Raw genomic sequence first — 14,250 nt, forward strand, 5'->3', positions numbered from 1 at the left:
TCGATGAGGTCCGGTCCTGGTGCCTTGTCATTTCCGAATGTGAGGATCGCATCCACGACCTCGTCCGGTGAAAACGGAGAGGCGTCCGCGGTGTTTGGCGCGATTCGCACGTTCTCCCTAATCTCTCGCTGCGCGGGCGTGTCGTCTTCCGGCCGGTCGTCCGGGACGTGTGCTTCCAGAAGGGTGTTGGCTGTCTCTATCGCGCTCGTGGTATTATTGTTAGCTCGCCGGAGGGTGCTGAGCACCCTCTCGACACGGAGCTTGTTCGCTTGCAGCTTGTACACGATGCCCCAAGGCTCCGTGTTCCCGTACGACGACACAAAGTTTCGCCAGCTCTCGAATTTCGCCCTCTTCACCTCTCTGCTGTAGTTCCGCAACGAAGTGCGGTACTCCAGCAGTTTTAGGAGGCGCGAGGACTCATCCCTTTCCTTCTGGAAGGCACGCCTCTGTCGATAGACAGCCTTCTTCATGCCCGTCAGCTCTTTCGTCCACAACGGATTGGACTTCCTCAATCTACGCTTTCTCGGCATCGACGCGGTGCAGGCATCCTTGATGATGTCTGTGAGCGTTTCTGCCATTCCTATAGTTTCCTCCGCTGACTCCAGGCTCAGGACTTCGAGCCTCGATCGTGAAAGATCGCACAGGGTCTCGGAGAATCGCTCCCAGTCGGCTCGACGAGTGTCGAACCGAGAGTTCGCTACTCCGCGATTCCCCGTCGCGGCTCTGGGTGCCCGCAACCTAATATCAACGGCGTTGTGGTCGCTGGTCGTCCACGCACACCTTACGTTCCAGCTCCTGATGAACGGAGACATGGAAGGCGACGCCAGGGTTACGTCGATGTATGACGACCCGGTTGGCGTCCAGAAGGTAGGTGGTTGAGCTGCGTCGTTCACAACGTCCATGCTAAACGCCGCTATCAGAGTCTCGAATTGAGCTCCTTTCTCGTCTGTGCCTCGAGGGCTCCAGAGCGAGGATTGCGCGTTAGCGTCTGTCGAAACTAAAAGTCTCTCCCCCCTCAGTGCGCAGAACACCTTCTCAAGGTGGCTGAGGTGCTTTTCTATTTCGTCGCGGTGCTGGAAATAGCTCGACACCGCGTAAAAGGAAAAGCCGGGTGCTAGCACTTCCGCACAGGCGCAGTGGGAGTTGCTGAGCTGCGAGACGAAGACCATGTCGAAGTTGGGGTTGCAGACGGCAACAGCCGCCCACGGGGGTTGTGGTTCGGCTGCCGCCAACCTCACTCCGGACCCTAAACCACTAATCCTATGTCGCGTGCACAGCTGGCTGACGTATGCCTCCTGCAATAGCAGGACGTCTAGCCGCTTTTGGGCAATGAGTTCGCGTACCTCTCCGGTAACTGCAGCTGAACGTCTCATGTTCAGCTGCAGTATCCTAACGTCGGGGATATCTTTAGGTGGGGGCCTAATAACCATAATCAGTTCGGGAGAGCGACTGATTGATGGCAGCTATATACGCGGGGCAGTCCTTGCTTGTCACGCAATGGGAGGAGGGTTTCTTATCCCTCAGACAGTTTACGCAGGTGGCCGGCTTCTCTTTCTTCGGGCAGGTCTTGATCCCGTGCCCCGTCTCCGCGCAATGGCCGCAGGTCTCTTTTTCGGCCTTGCAGAATTTGGCAGGATGGCCGAATCCCTGGCACTTGTAGCACCTGGTCACGCTGACGTGGTCCCGGACCCTGCAGCAGCTCCAGCCCACGTACAGCCTCTTCTTGGACACTATGAGGTCCCGGGCGCGTTTCGAGACCTCGAAGATCAGGTTGCAGCGGTCCCTAGTCTTCTCGCCGCTCCTGTACACCAGGTTCATCTCCTTGGAGAGGCTGGCCGCTTCCTCCTTGCTGAGGTTCTGCTGCAGGATCGCTGCGGTCGTCTCCTTGGGATCCTCCTGGACCCGCGGGACATCGAAGACGATGATCCGCGGGTTCCGTTTGGCCGGAGCACCTACAATAAAACCGGCAGCTTTCAGTTTTTGGTGCGCCATTAGGGTTGCCACGTCGGTGTTCTTCGACGTGACCAGCGCAATACCAGAACCCTGCACCCTGCGGACGCCCCTGATCTGTAGGCCGTCCGCTCTCGGCGAGACCAGCACGAAGACCGCCTCCTTTGTCTTCGAGCTGTCCTCGTATTTGCTGGTGTCTGCCGGCGTGATGATGACCACGTTGGGGGGGGGGGTCCTGCTTCTGCGTGGACCTGGCTGCCGTAGCGGACCTGACGCCGACGCGTTCGGCATACGTGGTCGGCTTTTTGGTAGTAACTGCTGCGGCGGCGGCGACGGCGATGGCTTTGTCCTGGAGCGCCTGGCAGGAACGCTTGCACTCCTTGGACTCCGCCTGGACGGCCTCAAGACGTCCCTCGAGTCTGCTGCTGTAAAGGAGGGCTTTGGTAAGTATGTCGTTTAATTTCGCGGCCTGTGCGCACAGGGCGTGCACCACAGTGGACGGGATGTCGTTGCTAGGCAGCGTTATCTCGCTGGTGAGCTGCCTGAAAATTTTTGCAGCGCTGTCCCTGAGGACTGCCACGGTCGTGTCCTCGTCCTCCGAGTTGACCCGGCTCGGCTCCTCTGCTGTCTCCTGTGTCGTCTGTGCTGTCTGTATCGTCTGTCTGTCCTTTTTCTTTTTCTTCTTTTTTTTCAGGACCTCCGCAGGCTTCCGGAAACAGAGGGGCGCGTCAGAATTTGCCGGCTCAGTCTCCGAGTCTGTTGTTAGCAGCCTCTTGTGGCGACGACGGGAGTCAGTCTCTGAGGAGGCGACCTCCATCGTGGGGCTGCTCTGTTGTCACCGAGGGCTGAAAACTGTAACGGAAGTTAGCAAAAAAAAAAGAAAGAAAAAAAAATTATTTATAGAAATGTCCTGAAATTTATAAACAATTGTTTAAAATTGTTTAAACAATTTGTTTAAACAATTGTTTAAACAATTGTTTAATGTCTGTCTGTTTCTGTCTGTACACTTTTAAATCTCGTGTACTGCGGTCTTTGCAAGTCTATGGTGTGCACTCGAGCTTCAATTTTGGCCTCCGGAGGTAGTTGCTGCCAACCGTCGAAAAATTTTTGGAGTTGGCAGCAGTGGTCCCTTTTTTCAGTAGAGAGTTTCCTCTCTACTCGGCGGCGGCCAATCAGCGCGCGGGACGCCGCTACCGCAGCGCTACCCACGCCGACGGTGGCGTCTCGAAGCTCGAGGTGGGTCTTCGATCTATTGAACAGTTTTTTAACTTCCACAGTTTTTGCACTATTGTCACAATTTATATGTCGGATTAAGCGTCTTCACAAACAAATCGTTTCCACGTAAACAGTTTATTTTTCGGATCGATATTCCCGGAGGAATCCAGTCCCAAAGTCCGGCGTGCCGAGCTCGTGGCGTGGAGTCTACGGCACTGTTTTTTCGCACAATTTTCACAGAAACTACACAATTTATACATCCAACGGAACGTCTTCACCTCCTCTTCACTCTGGGCACCCTCTCGTAATTTTTCCTCAAGTTCTGCTGCTGGAATCTCGGTTGAACGACGGAGCGATGTGACGGCGCGTCCTCTCCCTGCGACACCTGGCAGCAGAACCTAGGGACAGTAGGGAATCTCGTTAATCCATTCATGCGCGTCACTAATTAGATGACGAGGCATTTGGCTATTTTTTTCCGGGGATACGAGCCGGTGACTGGTGGCCGCATTGCCCCGTTATTACGCCTATAAGGTAGGTGGCACCAATTAATTCCCCCTTTCCGGTCCCTCACCCGATGCCCGACCGGTCGATCCGCGTAGGTGTTAGGCGGTTCGTCCGCGTAGATGTCCTGCGGTTAAACAATCCCCAGGCTGCCAATCCTCCGACCAAGACCCTCGAGGCGATCACCTTGAGGTCACGCTGGCCCATCAATCCCGCGCTCAGTAGGCTCCTGCCTGACTTCGCGCTCCATAGTCCTCTCAGCGACAAAGTGGCAGAGAATACGCTGATATCCTCCGTGCCGTTGCTAGAAGCAACTGCACGTCGGAAGCTGGCGTTGTCAGCGTAATACTGGACCTTACGCTTATGCGCACGATCCAGGATGGTCTGTTCGCTAACCACTTGCGCATCGAGGACCATGCACTCACCGTCCTTGCTTGCTACCAAATCTGGCTTTCTCATTCCCTCATCGGTGGGGATCTTCGGCTCGCGCGCTACCTGAAAACCCCTTTGCACTAAACCACGTGCAAGATAGTCGACTACAGCGTCGTGCCTTCTTATCCGCCCATCATGGGTGCGGTGGCACTGCTGTAGGACGTGGTTAAGGGTCTCAGGCACCGCGCAGCTAGCCCTGCAGAGCCTGTCCTGTCTTCGGCCCCTAGATGTTCGGGACCTAGTCGGAAGGGCGTTGATCCGCAACTTGCAGGAGTTGACGAAGTCTCGTCCCGACAAGAAGCGGGTCCCCTCCGCGACCCATCTGTGCTGCCCCGGGACCCTCTTCGACTCTTTCAAAGCGCTGCCATCGACACTCCCGTGAAGAGCATTCGCCCAACGGCGCGCTTCCCTCTCGGGAGTGTCGATTACCTAGCCGTGATCCATCAGGCGCTGCTGCGCCCTTTGGATCTCGAGTCGAAGGTAGTCCCCCGGCAGCCCAGACGCGGCCTCAGAAGACAAGGACAGTTCCTTCAGGCGGCTGAGCCGAATCCTGGGCTTACTCCACCGAAGCGAAGAAATACCCAGGCCTCCCGAACCGATGGCGGAATGGAAATAGGCCTTAGGTGTATCGGCCGCTAAATTGAGCCACTTCCTCACCGCACCACGTACCGCCACGTCACACCGATTGAGTTTCCCCAATCCCACAGACCCCAACGACGCCGCATAAAATAAGCTTGGCAACAGGAATATTCGCAGAGCGAATAGTCGCTGTTGCGGCTTAAGCGGTGCACGGGAGATCTTATCCAAATCAGCGACCAACGAGACTGACGGGTCGGAACGCAGACGACCGTCTGGAGTAAAGGGAATACCCAAATACTGCCAGGCGTCCGTCCGCTTCATCCCCACCAGCTTCTGACCACCGAGGGTGAAGTTGCCCTCATCCACGGTGGTCTTCTTCTGGTGGGGAACCGTTCCGATCGAGATGGTAAAAGACTTCCCGACATTAACGGACATGCCGCATGATGCCAGGAAGCCCTCCGTACAGTCAAGCAATCGCTGCAGGCCCGTTGCCGTTGAGGCTGCCAGGATTAGGTCGTCGGCGAAGGCTGCCGACCCGATCCTCACCCCGTCGATATCCGCCCCGATGTCTGAGGGGAGGCTCCTGAGGAGTCTGTCCATCACCATGTTGAATATGACGGGGGACATCGGGTCTCCTTGCCTCACGCCATGCATCGGATGGATGGCATGAGAGTGCCAACCACCCGACACAATGGTCGTGAGGGCTTCGGAGTACACCGACCCGACATACTCAATCATGGGAGCGGGACAGCCCCTCAGCTCGAGCGTTTGTAATATCGCGCGGTGCGAAACGGTGTCGAAAGCCTTCGCGACGTCAACCGACGCAACAAAAAGCGGCTTATGACGCGCGTGGGAGTGGCGTAGCAGCAAGTCCAGCAAGAACACGTTGTCCGCACACCCGTCTGTCCTACGGAACGCTCTCTGCCTCTCATCCAATCCGATCAATCGACCATCCGCCTAGCCAGGACCTTGTGGAATCCTCGCACAAGGGTCGTGGCGACGGTGATGGGTCGAAAATCAGACGGAGAAGAAGTCCGGTTTTAGGAATGAGCACCGTCCTGGCGTCCCTTAGGTGAATAGGGAGTCTGCGACACCACATAATGAGGTTATAGACCCTTTGCAAAACCTCAAGGGGGGTTTTACAAAGGAGTCTCGCAGACAGACCGTCAGGACCAGGTGCTGTCTTCCTACCCGGAAGCGCCCTCCGTAGTTCATCTGGATTAACAGGAGACCACAGAGAGGAGATGGTGTCCTCTCGGTTTTCACACGGAGGACAACTGTTGCGCGCACCGGTCATAAGGGCTTCCCAATAGGGAACCATAACATCCTGAGGGATGCCATGGTCACCCACGGGGCCATCCCTTATGACATCCAGACAGCGCCGGGGGTCCTTACGCCATAGCTCTTGAACTATTGAGCCGTTGAGCGGTTCCTCCGGTTGCGATCGGCGGCCTCGACGCACGACACTCGCTGCTTGAGGTAGCGGAAAGATATCCGCCAGGTAAGCGGTGAGCCTTTCCAGAATATCCCCGCGGTCCTCTCTTCCTGGCGCAGGGCGCTGAACACAGGCAGAAAGGCGGGTAGGATACGGCTTGCCGGGTCCTATTCTGCTGATTCCTAAGTGCTAGGCGTTGTAGAGTAGCGACTACACGATCCCGAAGCGCTAGCCGACCAGTGCTGGAGATGCGGTGTCTCCAAACATGGTAGTAGCTTTGCTACGACAGGTCCTACCAGTCGGCCTTCTAAATACTGGTACCTCGGGTGTCGGCGTGCCCACGAGGTCCCGGCCATCTGGCCCGGGATACCTCGGGCCGGCAGTGGGTAGGTCCATCGAGGGGGCAGTGGTAAACGGCTAAAGTTGGCCAGAGGCTCCTTCCCTTCCTCTCCTTACCTCTTCCCTCCTTCCTCGTTCTGTCCCCCCCTTAAATTGTTAGGGGCCTCGACGGGTGAGCTGCGGTATCCAGCTCGGGAACCGACCTGCTGAGCCGGTAGAGCATAGAAAGAGCTCGGCACCACCAGTTGTCTGCTGACGAGAGTCCGCGTCCTCGTAGTAACTGGTAGCTCCTGCATGGCTTGGCATGTGGGAGCGCGCTTATTGAGCGTATCTCAATTCCGTGCCCATGGGGGCCGTGTGGATAAGCCTTTGGGCAGGTGCTGCACGTAAAATCACTTAAGATTGGTCCTCTCTTCCGACCAGGGCACAGATTTCATCCAGGGTATTAGCCTGGAATCCATCGCATCCTAGTGGTTCAAGGCCGCGGAAATACTCTAGGAAGACCCGATCGCTATCCTGAACCTCCACCGCGAGATAGGGCGCCTCAGCCACTGGCTGCAGTGTCTCCTACTGAATGCGGCCGTGCTCCATCACGAGCGCTCGGTAGTCCTTGCGTTTTCGAGCGCCCTTGATGGCATCTAGCGACCTGCCAGGCAGAAACCCAATGAGCGCTTGATTGATGAAGCGCACACCCTTCATGATCAGTTCTGCCTCGCGCCGCGCCAGCAAAGACACCTCCTCAGCACTCCAACGTGCCTTTGCTGGCGCTGCGCGGTTCACATCATCTGACCAATCAGGGTGAGCGGACCTCATGTGAACGCCCCTACCGATCTTGGTAACGAAGGATCTATCGCAGCCCGGGAATTGACATGGGAAATCGACCGGCCGGGGAGGGAGATCCCCTGAGCTCGGTCCCGGAAGGGGGGAAATTGTTGGCCTAGGGGCGGCAGAGGCCGCCCCTCTACGTTTAACCATCCGAGGCATTGTTTTACTGGGAGGGCCAACAAAATTTTAGGCGCGAGAAGGCTGGCAACCCCCAAGCGCCAAGTACGCCTGAACCCCGTTAGCATTACCCAGCGAGAACCTATAGGAGGTTGGGAAGACTTGGACGGGAGAGGCTAATGGACCTAATAAGAGGTCTGTATTGCGCATCACCGTCCCTGCAACTATAAAACCTGTACCACTGCTTGGAAGAGCAGTGGTAGACTTCCGGGGCTTAAACCCCCCCGTTGGGTTATAACAACTAACAACAAATAAATGGATTAACCCGGGCCTACTTTCTAGTTCCCTTGCCAAAGAATCTGCCTCGGTACTTGGAAAAATTAGAACGGGGACCCTTTCGGGAGACGATCTTAGTCACGTGCTTTCGCACGCGTCCAGGGAGCACCGCGTGGAGGTGTCGCCTCGAATTCTATGTTCGCTAGCGCCCATAGAATTCGCCCCGCGCCCTAGTGCACAATAGTACACCGAGGACTCGCACCGTCTGGTGTAAAAGGCCAAGACGTGCTAAGAATTTGTCAGCTGGCAGGCCGCTCAGTCGTAAGGCCGAAGCCATGTCGGTGCGGTTAAATACACGGTCGAACGGTTAAATACACGTCCGCGGATAAAATATAAAACTTACAACCGAACGGTAAAATACGCGTAAGATTTTGCAATCTTTTCGGCCAAAGCCACGTCATTTGCGGCCGAAGCCTTGTCATTAGCGGTTAAATACGCGGCTAAAATAGATAATAAATTACCATTATGACCCCCCATTAAGGTCATAATCAATAAAAATATTTGCGATTTCTATAGACAAACGGAGGGCAATCATAGCAACCGTCAAGAAATCAGCTTTATTCAACCCTAGGACTTTAAGATTTCTTATAGTGCCCGCGGGTAAGGCTCCTCTGCAGCCTACTACTATTGGTAGTACTTCAGCTGTTTTACAGTTTAGTTTCACTCTGATTCGTTCTGCGGTATTTTTATATTTTTCTATTTTCTCCCTCCTCCGTCGGAGGTTATCTTTGTCCTCATACCTCACAGTGACGTCAACAACGAACAGCCTTTCCTGGTCTTTGATAACCAGATCAGGCTATTTAAGTTCGCTGTTAACGTTCACTGTTGGCTCGAGGAATACCGCAGATTTCCTGGATACCTTACTTTCAATCAACTGCACTATATCCCGGTCGGTCGGTTTGATTCGCGCGGGCTTCGTGCTTATGCAGTTACCTAGCACGTGTCCTAGGGTTTCTAGTTGCACCCTACACCTTCGGCATTCTGGATTTATATCCTTTCTTGCCCGTCTTAATGCTACTCTAGTGCCGAAGGTGTTCGTTCTTAGTCTGAGTGCATCAAGATATCTTGACGGTTTAAGTAGGGTCGGGCTTATCAACCATGCGTTGCCGTATTTATCATCCACAAATTCGTGGATGCCCTGACCCTGGGAGACTTGCCGTCCCCATTCTTCGTGGCACTTCCTCTTAAGGCCACAACGTGCGCTCTCTATTTGTACATCCGTTGTTGGCCATTGGAGACCTACCGATCTAGCATATTTTTCCAGGACATCTAATTGCCCCTGGTAAGCCTCCTTTACCGCCTCATCGTCACTCTCCATCATGCGGAGGCCATTTCTTAATTTCGCTATGCGTACAATGTCTGATACTTTCTGAATGCCAAGGCCTCCGTCTTTCTTACTTGTATAAAGTATACCATCAGTGGTTGTATGATGGAGGTGGAGAATCTTTTTAATTATTTGCTTGACCTCCTGATCTAATTCATCCAGGAGGCCTAAAGTTGGCGGATTAGCGACCAACATATGGATGTACCTAGGCAACAGGTGCGTCCTAATTAAATTAATTTTCTGATGGGGTTTAAGCCCCATCCTGTCTATGTTTCCTGCTGCCCTCAGGATACCATTGATTTCTGCGCGTTGTGGCCCGGTCCATGGCCCGATTTCAATGCCAAGATATTTAAATGTTTCCCCGGGACGCGTCATGGGGATAAGCTCGTCACCCAGCAGCAGTCCCGGGTCTAGCAAGTGCCACGTCTTGCTTCGGCAGACGATCTGAAATGTTGTGCATTTATTTGTCTGCATGCTCATCCCTAGCTTCTTTAAAAATTCATATATTTTATTTATTTGGCATGTAGCCTGTTCTTTATTCTTGGCTATCAGCACAAGATCGTCTGCAAATGCTAGAATGGAGACGTTTTGGTCTCCCATTCTTCTGCCCTCCGTCGTCTCATTAATGTTATCGATAATTGGGTCGATTATTGTATTGAATAGCAGTGGCGATAGTGGGTCGCCCTGCTTGACCCCTCTATTTAATTTTATTTTAATACTTTGGCTTCTTGTTTTTATTTCCGTCCAGCAGTCTACGTACATAGTTTCTATGTACCTCGCGACCGCTGGCGGGAGGCCCTTCGCCTGGAGCCCATCTCTCATCGCTTTATGGGGGACTGTGTCAAAAGCTTTGGAGGTATCGACGAGAGATATCTTATATGACTTAAGAGAGTCATAGTTACTCCCGCCGTTTACGGAGCACTGGGCAGAAATCACATTGCGTCAACACCCGTGGGGGCCATCGCAATGCTTTGTTTTAATTAGACAGTCGGATTCCCCTAGTCCGTGCCAGTTCTGAGCTGAGCGTTGAATGGCGGCCGAAGAGGACGACCGCACCGATGGGAAACGCCACGGAAGCCTCGCAGCAAGGAAGATCCGCGGGAGGCCAAGGCACGGGACCGAGCTCGGATCCCAGCCACGAGAGCCGTTCACCTCGCCCAGGCCCGGCACGTCAGCCAGACCCGCTTCCCGACCAAGCCCGACACGCCCCGCTCCTCAGAGCCAATCCTTATCCCGAAGTTACGGATCCAATTTGCCGACTTCCCTTACCTACATTAATCTATCGACTAGAGGCTCTTTACCTTGGAGACCTGCTGCGGATATGGGTACGAACCGGCGCGACACCTCCACGTGGCCCTCTCCTGGATTTTCAAGGTCCGAGGGGATGATCCGGACACCGCCGCAACTGCGGTGCTCTTCGCGTTCCAAACCCTATCTCCCTGCTAGAGGTTTCCAGGGAACTCGAACGCTTATACAGAAAAGAAAACTCTCCCCGGATCTCCCGACGGCGTCTCCAGGTCATTTTGGGTTACCCCGACGAACACTCTTACGAGGGCCCGAATGGTATGCGGTTCCGCTGCCGGGTTCCGGAATAGAAACCGGATTCCCTTTCGCCCAATGGGTGTTTTTTGTGCATGTATATAATAACAAAATATGCTGCGATTTATATAATAATAAAAAAAATAATAAAATAGCTGCGTTTTTTTTTACAAGTGTTTAACGTCTTAGGACACCTCATCTACATAGGATTTCTCTTAGGGCTTAGGATCGACTGACTCGTGTGCAACGGCTGTTCACACGAAACCCTTCTCCACGTCAGTCCTCCAGGGCCTCGCTGGAGTATTTGCTACTACCACCAAGATCTGCGCCGACGGCGGCTCCAGGCAGGCTCACGCCCAGACCCTTCTGCGCACACCGTCGCGACCCTCCTACTCGTCAGAGCTTCATAGAGGACAATAAATTGCCCCGCTTCACACATACCACTGACGGTGGAGTATAGGCGCGACGCTTCAGCGCCATCCATTTTCAGGGCTAGTTGCTTCGGCAGGTGAGTTGTTACACACTCCTTAGCGGATTCCGACTTCCATGGCCACCGTCCTGCTGTCTTAAGCAACCAACGCCTTTCATGGTATCCCATAAGCGTCGACTTAGGCGCCTTAACTCTACGTTTGGTTCATCCCACAGCGCCAGTTCTGCTTACCAAAAATGGCCCACTTGGCACTCTGATCCACATTTTTATCTCTCTATATAATGCCATCGTAATAATAATAATATAATAAAAAAAAAATTTTCTCTCTTGGCTTCATAATTCAAGCAAGCCAAAGTTCTCACCCATTTAAAGTTTGAGAATAAGTTGAGGTCGTTTCGGCCCCAAGGCCTCTAATCATTCGCTTTACCAGATGAGACTCGCAAACGTCCATTGAAAAGAACGAGCGAGTGCCAGCTATCCTGAGGGAAACTTCGGAGGGAACCAGCTACTAGATGGTTCGATTAGTCTTTCGCCCCTATACCCAGTTCCGACGATCGATTTGCACGTCAGAATCGCTACGGACCTCCATCAGGGTTTCCCCTGACTTCGTCCTGACCAGGCATAGTTCACCATTTTTCGAGTCCCAACGTGTACGCTCTGGGTGCGCCTCTTCTCGCTATGACAACCAGACGCCCCGGGAGTGCGAGGCCGCATCGTGACGCGGCCCACCCTCCCTCGGTCGACACAAAGGTCAACTTTCACTTTCATTATGCCTTTAGGTTTAATCGAGTCCCAATGACTCGCGCACATGTTAGACTCCTTGGTCCGTGTTTCAAGACGGGTCCTGAAAGTACCCAAAGCAGTAGCGTCGCTGACCGGTAATGTAATTCAAAGAAGGTTGGCCAGTTCGAGGACACCGCCTGCCAACAGCTGGCTAGGCCCGGAGCCGGCACCAGGTCCGTACCATCCGGGTAATTTACTAACCGAGCTTGCGGCGGGCCTGAACGCAAATACATTCGAAAATGGAGCAAGTTGCGGCCCAATACCGTAAAATAGTGTACCGTCACGCAGCCGACCGGGCGATCGAGCGTCTGTCGTGTACGCGCGAAGACGACGCCGACAGTCAACAACTCGTGCCGTAGACCGACATGCAACGGGTCGCGACGTTCTACAAGGGGAGAAGTGCATGACTACGTTGCCGGAACATTTGCCGAAGACGGTGTGCCCTCGCATTGGCATCCACGAAGGGAACCATTCGGGGTATCGCACGCCAACGGAAGCCGAGCCTCGTTATCGATGAATCTCCCCATTCGATCTTTTGGGTTTCTCAGGTTTACCCCTGAACGGTTTCACGTACTCTTGAACTCTCTCTTCAAAGTTCTTTTCAACTTTCCCTCACGGTACTTGTTCGTTATCGGTTTCGTGGTCATATTTAGCCATAGATGGAGTTTACCACCCACTTAGGGCTGCACTCTCAAGCAACCCGACTCTAAGGAGAGGTCCTCCCGAAACGCGTACCGGTTGCTACTGGCCTGGCACCCTCTATGGATAAATGGCCCCATACAAGATGGACTTGGACGCGGTTGCGACGTTACGGGATAAATTGACCCTCCTGAACACTACATTTCCCAACAGCGGAATCGCGGGTTTTAGTGCGTGGCTAATTCCTGTTCGCTCGCCGCTACTAAGGAAATCCTGGTTAGTTTCTTTTCCTCCGCTTAGTAATATGCTTAAATGCAGCGGGTAATCTCGCCTACTCTGAGGTCGTCGAACGTGAAAAAAGATTTTTTCAGAGCTTCCCCGAAAGCATTGCGAAACGCGTACAGAGCAACACAAAAAGAATTTTAAAAAAACGCAAAAAACCGTTAATGCAAACCGCTTGTCTTACGCGCCTCACCAATGTCTTTATAAAATTCGATATCCTCTCCAAATTGGTCCGAAACACTCGCAAGACGATTACAATCGGTATAACTTTAGCGTCCGTCCGAAATGTACTTTCGGGGACTGGACGACCGATTGATCGTGCGGTTTCGCTTTCGATCATTTGAAGAGAACAAAAAGACAATGGGGCGACGGACAAACGGTTTCCACAGAACGAGACTCGCGATTGCGTTGACATAGCCACACCAATAGAGGAGTGTATACAGCAACCCGGTGGGGTGTTCTTTACCCAGAATATGTGCAACATCGGATCTATATAGCCAACGATACAATTCGTACACAAATTTTCCCTCTGGCAACATAATGGTAAGAGACATCCTTCCAACTCATAGGTTTCACTCCCTGGGGGTATGATATATACATATAAATTCAAATTCGAAGCAACGGTCACAATTCTACTCTATTTTTGCGGGTTATGTGTTCTTTCGTTCAATTTCTTTCATACGTTCGTTCGATCTCTGTACACAGTCTTCACATAGGACAGACTCGTGTAGTACGCTTTCGTGGGTTAAACCCATCTCGTTTCATTTCAGGCGACGTCGAGAGCGCGTTGAAAATATACCAGTGAAATCGATAGTTCTACGATCGAATCGTCCCGAAAAGATTTTGTCACCGCTTCGAAGCGGTGTTTCAGACGGGCGGACGTATATAAAATATACGACACACGACACCGCCTTCCACACTCACGCAAGTTCGAACGATTTCCATCTCTCTCGAAGACTGTTAGACGTACGTAAAATTTCTCAATATTCATAGGACAGCGACAAACGCCGACGAAGCGCCCATCATTCGCTGGTACGTATATAGGCAACAAGTGCCACCAACGCAAGCAGTTTATAAGTACGTAGACGACCCTCAGCCAGGCGTGGTCCAGGAATTGTATCCGTGGACCGCAATGTGCGTTCGAAATGTCGATGTTCATGTGTCCTGCAGTTCACACGTTGACGCGCAATTAACTGCGTTCTTCATCGACCCACGAGGCAAGTGATCCACCGTTCAGGGTAATTTTTTCCCTTTTATTCTCATATATATATATAATGTGTATTTGCTATCCACCACACTTTTGTGTTATATTTCGGAACAAGCCGATACCCGAAGAGCTCCAACCAGCGCGCGAAGGAGATTCGGGAGTCGTCGTACGACGACATAATTGTCCCTTAAAGAACGAGATATTTCCGTCAAAACCATATATATATGTACGAGCAAATCCAAAACCACTGTTTCCTTGCAAGTTCGACGGTCGGAGCGAATAGAACATTGAAAAGCCTTCTATCGAAGAAACACAGA

The 14,250-nt window shown here is 52.8% G+C and overlaps 1 non-coding gene across 1 annotated transcript; it reads right to left on the minus strand.

Moving 5' to 3' along the window:
• Positions 1–13,812: 13,812 nt before the first annotated feature.
• Positions 13,813–13,967, minus strand: LOC143261355 (5.8S ribosomal RNA). The gene has a single exon (XR_013035496.1). It is a non-coding gene; the product is annotated as a 5.8S ribosomal RNA (ribosomal RNA).
• Positions 13,968–14,250: the final 283 nt, after the last annotated feature.

Source organism: Megalopta genalis, unplaced genomic scaffold (genome assembly GCF_051020955.1).
Source record: "Megalopta genalis isolate 19385.01 unplaced genomic scaffold, iyMegGena1_principal scaffold0048, whole genome shotgun sequence".
NCBI lineage: Eukaryota > Metazoa > Arthropoda > Insecta > Hymenoptera > Halictidae > Megalopta > Megalopta genalis.